Here is a 10,869-nt window from a genome sequence, read left to right on the forward strand (position 1 = left end):
AGATGGACAAAACTCATCCATGTACTTTCGATCCACAGATCGACATGGGAGTAGCTTGAATGTCCTCTGCTGAAACGCTTGTTCAAACTGTCGGTTCGGGAATCTTGAAGAAGAGGAAGGTTGAGGTCGGGAGGGTGCCTGGGACTTAGATTTCTCAGCAGATGACTTAGATGTACCCTCACCGGCTGATTTCTTCCTAAATAGGTCAAAAATGGGACATGGTCGGGGCAAATGGGAGTCCACGGGAGCCACAGAGTCGAGAACCGAGACAACACACAGAGATACACTGTGAAAAGAAGCTAAAATGCCAAAAATAAACAGATTTCGGGGAGAAAAGAAGTTACCTGGGCGCCATTTGAGGCTTTCGGAGAGGATGAAGAGAAGAGTCGGAACTGAGGAGTGGTTCGGCTAGGGTTTTCGGCGTGAAATGAGAGGAGGAAGGATTGGGGGAAGTTAAAAGGGCTGATCAGATCATAAGATCGGACGGCTGCCCGATCAGGAAAAATCCTGACCGATCAGGGAACGTCCTGATCGGTCAGGGAGGGTCCTGATCGGTTGTGGAGACCGATCAGGGAACCTCCTGATCGGTCCCCGGACCGATCAGAGGTGGATCAGAGGTCGGAGCCTCCTGATCGGTCATGGAGACCGATCAGTGAACCTCCTGATCGGTCCCCGGACCGATCAGAGGTCGATCAGTGATACGTGCCAGAACCCCTGATCGGTCCGCAGACCGATCAGGTATCGAACAGAGAGGTGTATCTCTCCTGATCGGTCGTAGAGACCGATCAGATATCATCCTGATCGGTCCCTGGACTGATCAGTGTCTGATAGACAGTGATTTCAGTTTCTGAAATTCGTATCGAAAGTTTTGAAACTTGGTTCAACAACTTCCAAGTTCAAAACCTAGGATCTGAAGAGCCCACATATTATATTCAGTGATACCAATGAATATTTCCTAATGATGAGCTCTAATGATTTGGAATTATTTAGGGCTCGAAAGTTTCAGACACTTCACATTTAAATGTGTTGAATCTCAAGGTTTCAAAACCAGAGAAGTTTGTTTTGTTTGTTTGCTGAAACTATGATCTATAGTGAACCAAGGTAATAAATCTGACTCATGGCTATCGGTTCAAAATATATCCTTGCTATGAGTAGTTACAAGTTTGTCAAAATATGTCAAAATTTCTTCACCAACTTGTCCTATTTTCAAACAAAATCAGGATGATATCAATCAAGGGTATCAATCAACACATACACAAGCTTAGATGATTTCTAGACACAGGTCCAACCAAGATTCCTTGGTTGGAATATATGAGTAAGATCTAGGAGCCAAATACACATGAATTATGTAATGGCCTTCCCCATACTCAATTTATGTCTCTTCAACCTAATTATTCAAGGGATGCATGATACATTTTGAATAATTTGGTTGATCCTAGCATCTCACCCCATTTCTAGCAAACAAAAATATTTTGTTAAACCTTATAGTTTGTGTGAGATGTTCCCAAGTTGCCCAAATTAATTCCCCAATTTCTCTTGTCATTTTAATGGTCCTTATTGATCATGATGTGGTCAAAATGACTTATTGAGCCAAACACATTCCCAATTCCCTCCTTAAATGACTAAATTCATTTTCCGGAAGGGGTTTGGTGAAAATATCGGCTAGGTTTGACTTTGACTCAACATATGTGAGTGCAATGTCTCCCCTAGCTACGTGATCTCTAATGAAGTGATGACGCACTTCAATGTGTTTGGTCCTAGAATGATGGACTGAATTTTTCGTTAGGTTTATTGTGCTAATGTTGTCACACAACACTTGCACTCCTTTATATGAAAGTCCATAATCTTCTAGAGTGTGAATCATCCACAACAATTGTGATACACTCTCTCCCATGGCAATGTATTCAGCCTCGGTCGTGGAGAGAGCAACACAATGTTGCTTCCGACTTGACCAACTAATCAACGATGAACCTAAAAATTGGCAACCCCCACTAGTGCTTTTTCGATCCAATTTGCATCCAGCATAATCGGAATCGGTATAGCCTATCAAATCAAAAGACTCCGTACGAGGGTACCACAGTCCTACTCTAATTGTGCCCTTGAGATATCTTAGAATTCTCTTAACTGCAGTTAAATGAGATTCCTTGGCACAAACTTGATATCTAGCGCACATGCCCACAGCAAAAAGTATGTCCGGTCGACTAGCTGTGAGATATAGAAGACTACCGATCATGCTTCTATATTGCGTTAGATCAACTGGTTTCCCACTCTCATCAATGTCAAGACGAGTGTTTGTCGCCATTGGAGTGGATACTTCCTTAGAGTCACTCATTTTGAATTTTCTGAGCATCTCTTGAGTGTATTTCGTCTGATGGACATAAATTCCATCGCGAGTTTGTTTGATTTCAAGTCCAAGGAAGAATGTCAATTCTCCTACTAGACTCATCTCAAACTCACTTTCCATGTGAGAAATAAATTCATTCAAATAGCCCTTGTTATTTGAGCCACAAATTATGTCATCGACATACACTTGGGCTACAAAAATATTTTCACCATCTCTACGCAGAAATAGTGTTGGGTCTATTTGGCCTCTTACAAAACCCTTTTCTAGTAAATATGTTGACAACCTTTCGTACCAAGCTCGTGGTGCTTGTTTAAACCCATAAAGTGCTTTCTTGAGCTTGTACACGTGGTTTGGAGCTTCGGTATTCACAAACCCCGGTGGTTGTTCAACATAGACTTCTTCTTTAATAAAGCCATTTAAGAAGGCAGATTTAACATCCATTTGATAGAGCTTGAAACCTCTATGTGCAGCAAAAGCTAGCATCAAACGAATGGACTCTAATCGGGCCACGGGAGCATAAGTCTCATCATAATCGAGACCTTCGACTTGACTATAGCCCTTGGCTACAAGTCTTGTCTTGTTTCTTACAACTTCTCCCTTTTGATTTAACTTATTTTTGAAGACCCATTTAGTTCCAATAATGGTGGTCTTCTTAGGTCTAGGAACTAAGTCCTACACTTGGCTCCTTTCAAATTGACCTAACTCATCTTGCATAGCTATGATCCAATCAGGATCGCGCAAGGCCTCATCAACTAATTTTGGTTCAATCTCTGAAATCAATGCGACTTCATTAGACTCATTTCTAAAGAATGACCTAGTCCTAACCCCTTGTTGGATGTCTCCCACAATTTGGTCTTGGGGATGACTAGTGGCTATCCTAGATTGTCTTGGTGTTGGTGGTGCCTCATGAATGGTCTCACTAGGCACAGGCAAGGACTCAATATCAGGCAAAGGATCAGATTGAGTTCTTTGTTGCCTTTGTTCATCAACATCAGAGTCAACTTCGACTCTTTCTATGTTTCGATCATTCAAACTTAACCTTCTAAGTTCAAATTGAATTTCTCCTACATCCCTTGATTGATCATTTAAGTTAGAGATTTCTTCAAAAGCTACATCAGAGGACTCTTCAATCAATTTAGTCCTATTGTTGTAGACTCGATAGGCTTTGCTGGTGAGCGAGTACCCGACCAGTATCCCTTCATCAGCTTTGGCCGAAAATTTTCCAAGATGGTCCTTGGTGTTCAAAATAAACACCTTACAACCAAACACCCTAAGATGTTTAATTGTAGGGGGTTTTCCAAACCAAAGTTCATGGGGAGTCTTTCCTAAAAACCTATGTATCAGGATTCGGTTTTGCACATAACAAGCTGTATTTACAGCTTCAGCCCATAAGTAACTCAGATCATACTTCATGCAGCCTCTTGTAAGACTCGGTTCTTTCTCTCCACAACCCCATTTTGCTGTGGGGTCCTTGGAGTAGAGAACTCATGCCTATATCCCTTTTCTTGTGAAATTCTAAAACCTATGATTTTGAAATTCCCCACCATGATCACTTCTAATGGTTTTAATTGTTGTTGATTTTTCATTTTCAGTTCTTCTACAAAAGGAAATAAAAATATCTATGGTTTGATCCTTAGTTTTCAAAAAGAAGGTCCAAGTATACCTAGTAAAGTCATCAATAATCACAAAACAGTATCTACTTCCATTTAATGAAATAATACTACTGCAATCAAACAAATCCATATGTAATAAGTCTAAGGCAGTAGTTGTACTTACAGCACTTTTACCTTTATGAGGCGCTTTAGTTTGCTTACCCTTCTGACATGCATCACACAATTTGGTCTTTTGGTACTTGATGCTTGGTAAGCCTCGCACTAACCCTTTGTTGACCAGCTTCCGGATATTCTTCATGTTCACATGAGCCAATCTCCTATACCAAAGCCACGATTCTTCTTCTTTTGACATGAAACACTTATCAAGAGCATTAGTAGCACTTTTAAAAGAAACTTGATAAATGTTATCTACCCTTGTGCCTACTAGTACCGTGTCAAGTGTGTCAATATTTTTTACTAGACATTGACTCGAATGAAACTCAATTGTGTAACCCGTATCACACAATTGACTGACACTTAGGAGATTAAAAGTCATCCCCTTGACTAGAAGGACATTCTTGATTTGGAGATATTCGGATATATGAATATCTCCAACCCCTATAACCTTAAGGCTACCATTATTACCAAATGACACATTACCTCTATTTTTGTTTTGAATGGTAGAAAATAGTGACTTGTCCCCGGTCATGTGCTTGGAGCATCCACTATCAACAAACCAAGTTGATAGACGTTCCCCCTTTACCAATGCCTACAAGACACGAAAGATAGATGTTTTAGGTACCCAAATCTTGGGACCTAATGCATCTACAATGAAAGACTTAGGCACCCATGCCTTTGTTACCTTCTTCCTAGTCTCATGAACCCTAGAAACATGCGATCTATGAAATTGGGTTCTTGATACTAAAAAAATAAAGCTAGACTCCTTAGGTTGGTATCCTAATCCAGCCTTGTTGTAGACCGCCCTTTGGGCATTTAGAATCATGTCTAGGGTCTTAGAGCTAGTTGAGAATTTTTCAAGTATTTTCTTGAGTTTCTCAACCTCACCCTTCAAGGCCTTGTTCTCATCCTCAAGGACCTCTAGATGTAGGTCATCAACCTCATCTTCCCTAAGGGCCCTCAAGTTTTCTACTTCTTCTTTTAATGATTTATTTTCTGTTTTTGATTTTTTAAGCAAGGTAGACAAATGTGTAATAGTCTTATAACATTTTTCTAAGTGAGAAGAGGTTACCTCTTCATCATCCGAAGATGATGAAGCCGCGGCTGAAGTGCTTGAGTCATCACTCTCGGACTCGGACTCCTCCCTTGCCATGAGTGCCAATTGCCGAGTAATCTTCTCCTTCTTCTCTTCCTCCTCCGAAGAACTTGAGGAAGATTCATCCCAAGTGGCCTTGAGAGCTTTCTTCTTCTTGGCTCTTTCCTCCTTTTTGGCCCGTTCCTCCTTCTTGAGTTTTGGACACTCACTCCGGTAGTGGGCTTTCTTGCTACACTCATAACATGTAACATTAGTCTTATCGATATTTTGATCATTAGGTTTACCTTTTCCTTTGTATCTTTGGCTTCTTCTCATAATTCTCCTCACAAAATTTGCCATCTCGCTTGATGATGATCCACCTTCATCATCGGACTCGGAGGAGGATGTAGATGAAGAAATCTCTTTCTCCTTCTTCTTTTCCCTCTTTCTTCTTCCATCCTTGTTTTTTGGTCCTGCAACTAAGGCAATACCTTTCTCTCTTTGACCTTTGTTAGCGAGTTCATGAAGTTCCATTTCACAAAAGAATTCGTCTAATTTAACAATGGAAAGGTCCTTGGAAACCTTGTAGGCATCTACCATAGATGACCACAAGGCATTCCTTGGAAAGGCTTTAAGAGCGTACCTTACTAGATCGCGATTCTCTACGCGTTCATCCACGGAATGTAGACCATTGATGATTTCCTTGAACCTCCCATGTAGTTCACTTACCGTTTCGTTTTCCTTCATGGTGAGATTTTGTAGTTGATTCAAGAATAGGTCCCTCTTGGCTATCCGAGAATCACGAGTTCCTTCTTGGAGCTCGATAAGCTTGTTCCATAAATCTTTTGCACTTGAGAATGGACCTACCTTGACGAGTTGGTCCTTGGCAATCCCACATTGTAAGGTGACTACCGCCTTGGCATCGGCTTGCCCTTTACGAGTTTGTTCGGTAGACCACCTTGATGAATCGAGTTCCTTACCTTCTTCGTCCTTCGGTGGTGTGAATCCTTCCTTGACCGAGAACCACATGGAGATATCAGTCTTGAGGTAATACTCCATGCGGCTCTTCCAGTACTGGAAATCTGCTCCATCGAAGAAGGGTGGTCTGTTGATGCTGAATCCTTCCTTCATGGCCATCTTCTTGCTCCTTTGGATGTTAGTCCAGATGAAGAGCACCAGACTCTGATACCACTTGTTAGGATCTTAGATGGCTAGAGGGGGGTGAATAGCCTCTTAAAAACTTAAACACTAATTTCTACAAATAAACTTGTTAGCACAGCGGAATTAGGAAACTAAAACAAGGAGGAAACAAGCACACTAACACAAGAATTTACGAGGTTCGGGGATAACTTGCCCCTACTCCTCGGCGTGTCCGTAAGGTGGACGACCCCTCGATCTTCGGTAGATCGCACCCCGAAAAAATTCCGGCTAAAGATCCTCCTTCTCGGTGGAGTAACCTCTCCACAGAGTCTCAAGAAATATATATGTTAAAGCACAAGACTTACAGAGCTCGGTGGCAAAGAAGAATGAACTATCGCTTACAACCACGCGAGGATCAGTGGAAACAGAGAACTCACAAACCAGCAGTTTCTCACCCGAGAGCTCAAGAACTTAGCACACCTCAACGAGCAACAGAACTTTCTTTTTCTTGTTTGCTTGTTATTCTTTCCTCTCGCTTTTTACTGCTTCTTAAGCCCCTGTTCTCTGCTGTCACGGATCGTGGTCAATCTGCACAGAATCGTCGCTGCAGCCAATCCCTCTTCCTCCTTACTGGTTCTCTGAACTCACACCAATGAAATCACAGTCTTCACTGGTGTCTTCTGAGCTCGAACCAATCACCAGGAGTCAAGCGGATCGCAGCCAGATCACACCAGTAGCCGTTGATGCCTCAAATGCACCATGCGCCGTGAATCACACCAGAAAGGCCATTTGTCGTATTTATCTTATAGACTTAATTTGAAATTAGGCTTGGAATGATACCTGTGATCCTGCAAACTCAAAAGCTAACAGCACAAAGGGTTATATGAATCAGGCAGTTCAAACGCAGCGGAGGAATCGCAGAAGCAAAACTGATTGTGTGTGTGGATCGGTCACCAGACCAATCCACGGACCGATCAGGACATATCCTGATTGGTCCGAAGCTTGTCTGATCTGTCGTGGAGACCGATCAGGCTGCAGGTGGATCGGTCTCCACGACCGATCCCTGCCTTCTTCTCTTCGCAATATCATCTCCTGATCGGTCTGAAGACCGATCAGATTTCACTCAGTGTGCTACTAAGTGTTTCCTGATCGGTCTACAGACCGATCAGATTACACTCAGTGTGCTACTGAGTGATCCATGGAAACTTAGTTTCACTGGATCGGTCTACCGACCGATCCACTATCTTATGTGTCACTGGATCGGTCTGCCGACCGATCCAATGTACCATGGAATCATTCTGACCTAATCCGGAGAACAAACTACCGAGCCCTCTCCGACTTCGTCCGGTCCAGAGAACGAGCTACCGAGCCCTCTCTGACCTAGTCCGGAGAACGAGCTACCGAGCCCTCTCCGACTTCGTCCGGTCCAGAGAACGAGCTACCGAGCCCTCTCTGACCTAGTCCGGAGAACGAGCTACCGAGCCCTCTCCGACTTCGTCAGGTCCAGAGAACGAGCTACCGAGCCCTCTCTGACCTAGTCCGGAGAACGAGCTACCGAGCCCTCTCCGACTTCGTCCGGTCCAGAGAACGAGCTACCGAGCCCTCTCTGACCTAGTCCGGAGAACGAGCTACCGAGCCCTCTCCGACTTCGTCAGGTCCAGAGAACGAGCTACCGAGCCCTCTCCAACTTCGTCAGGTCCAGAGAACGAGCTACCGAGCCCTCTCTGACCTAGTTCGGAGAACGAGCTACCGAGCCCTCTCCGACTCCGCGTGCCAAGTTTCCAACTTGGACTTTTCCCTTCCACTTGATCAACCTTGATCATTAATCAAACCGAGTTTAATTAACATCTGATACAAACTTAAATCTGTGTCAACATCAAAACAACAGCCAAGTCAGACTGTATCAACATCATTTGCTCTTATCACACTTTCTCTCTCTTCTTTTTTTCCCATCACTCTTTCTCTCTCAGCACACTTTCTCTCTCATTATACTTTTTCTCTTCTCAATCTCTCATATCACGCTCTCTCTCCTCATTTTCTCTCATCATACTTTCTCTCTCTTCATTTTTTCCATCATACTTTCTCTCTTATCATACTCTCTCTCTCATCATACTTTCTCTCTCATCATATGTTTCTCTCACATTCAACTTTCTCTTCCATCTAATTTTTTCTCTTATTTTCATCTAAGGGTAAAAAAGAAAATTTAGGTTCATTCCGATTGAAAATATTCAACTAACCAAAAATTATTTTTAAGAATGATACCCAAGCTCATACTCATTCTCATTCCACAGTTCTATGATACCCCTTTTCATTCCGATTCCTAGGAGAGAACCAAACGCTACCTAAGTGGATATTGGACAGTAGTTGCTCTAGACACATGATTGGGGATTACACCAAATTCACTCAACTCACATATAAAAGCTTGGGAACAGTTGCCTTTGGAAATAATGACAAACTTAAGGTAATTGGGATAGGTAATATCGAACTCAAAACTGACTTTATTGTTAAAAAGGTATTACTTGTTAATAATTTTAAATATAATTTACTTAGCATCAGTCAGTTGTATGATTCAGAATATAAGGTTAGATTTTTATCTTCTGAATACTTAATTAAGCACATAGATAATCTTAACATAAATCTAAAAGGATTTAGGAAGGACAATATCTATGTAATTAACCTAAACATCTCTTCAATTAAGTGTCACTTGACACTGAAAGAAGAAACCTAGTTATGGCACAGAAGAATATGCCACACAAACTTTAGAAACCTAACATAATTATATGACTTAGTTAGATGCTTACCAAAACTATCTAACTTAGACTTAACAATTTGTAATGTTTGTCAACAAAGGAAGCAAACTACATCAACTCATAAATCAACCAATCACATATTGACAAATTCAATACTAGAATTGTTGCACCTAGACCTATTTGACTCCCATGTAATCAAATCAATAAGTGGAAGTCTTTACTGTCTAGTAATAATAGATAATTTCTCTAAATTTACCTGGGTAAAATTCTTAAAAAAATAAAGATGAAACATTCGAAGTCCTCAGAAACTTTTGTAAACAAGCTGAAAATGAAAAGGACCAAAATAATCAATAGAATTAGAAGTGATAATGGAGGTGAATTCAAGAATCATAATTTCAACATATTTTACCTAGAAAATGGCTATCATCAAGAATTTTCATGTCCTAAAATACCCCAATAAAATGGAATAGTTAAAAGAAAGAATAGATCCCTACTTGAAGCCTCCAGGATAATGCTAAACGAATATCAACTTCCTAAATATTTTTGGACAGAAACTATTAATATAACATGCTATATACAAAATAAAACTACAATAAATAAAAATTATAATAAAAATTCATTTGAACTCTATTATAACAAAATACCTAATATCAAATACTTTAAAGTGTTTGGGTTCTTAGTTTATATACTAAATACAAGAGAATACTTAGAAAAATTTACCTCAAAAAATAAAAAATGGAATCTTATAGGTTACTCATTAAACAGCAGAGGTTACAGAGTATATAACAAAAATACACTAAGAATCGAAGAAACCACAAATGTAAAATTTGAAGAAGTTAACCACAATTTAAACAAACTCAGATTCAACCAATTGATTTTGTTAGAAGTAGCACTAGTCAAGGGGAAGCAAGTGAAAACCTAAGTCAAGAAAACAAAGAAGAATATCAACCATAAGAAAATGAACTAACTAGAACCATAAGGGTTAACCCAAACTATCCACTTAAACAAATAATTGGTGACCCAGACCTAAGAGTCAAAACTAGGTCAGTCATAAGAAACCTAAGACAAATTGCCTTAATTTCTAACATCGAGCCCAAGACAATAGAAGAATCATTAAGTGACCCAGATTGGATCTTAGCCATGCAAGAGGAACTAACCTAATTTGAAAGAAATGAAGTATGGGATCTAGTTCCATTACCATAACATAAAAAGATAATAGAAACAAAATGGGTCTTTAGAAACAAAGTTAATGAAAAGGGGGAGGTTGTTAGAAACAAGGCCAGATTAGTAGTAAAAGAATTCAGCTAGATTGAGGGACTTGACTATACTGAAACCTATGCCCCTGTTGTCATATTTGAATAAATTAGAATGTTGTTGAGTTATGCGACCCATAAGGGTTTCAAATTATATCAAATGGATGTAAAGTCGATATTTCTCAATGGATTAATTAAAGTAGAGGTATATGTAGGTCAACCCCCAGGATTTGAGAACCTAGAACGCCTTAATCATGTGTTCAAACTAAAGAAAGCACTTTATGTTTAAAACAGGCTCCTAGAGCTTGGTATGAAAGATTAACTACATACTTAATCTCAAAAAGCTTCAAACAAGGTCAAGTAGACCCAATCCTCTTCGTAAAAACTATTGATTAAGAATTCTTTATAGCTCAAGTCTATGTAGATGATATAATATTTGGGTTAACTAACTCAAAACTTTTATAAGAATTTATAACATTGATGGAACAAGAAATTGAAATGAGTCTAGTTAGACAATTAACATTCTTCCTAGGTCTAC

The sequence above is a fragment of the Zingiber officinale genome, chromosome 5A (assembly GCF_018446385.1).
Source record: "Zingiber officinale cultivar Zhangliang chromosome 5A, Zo_v1.1, whole genome shotgun sequence".
Lineage (NCBI taxonomy): Eukaryota > Viridiplantae > Streptophyta > Magnoliopsida > Zingiberales > Zingiberaceae > Zingiber > Zingiber officinale.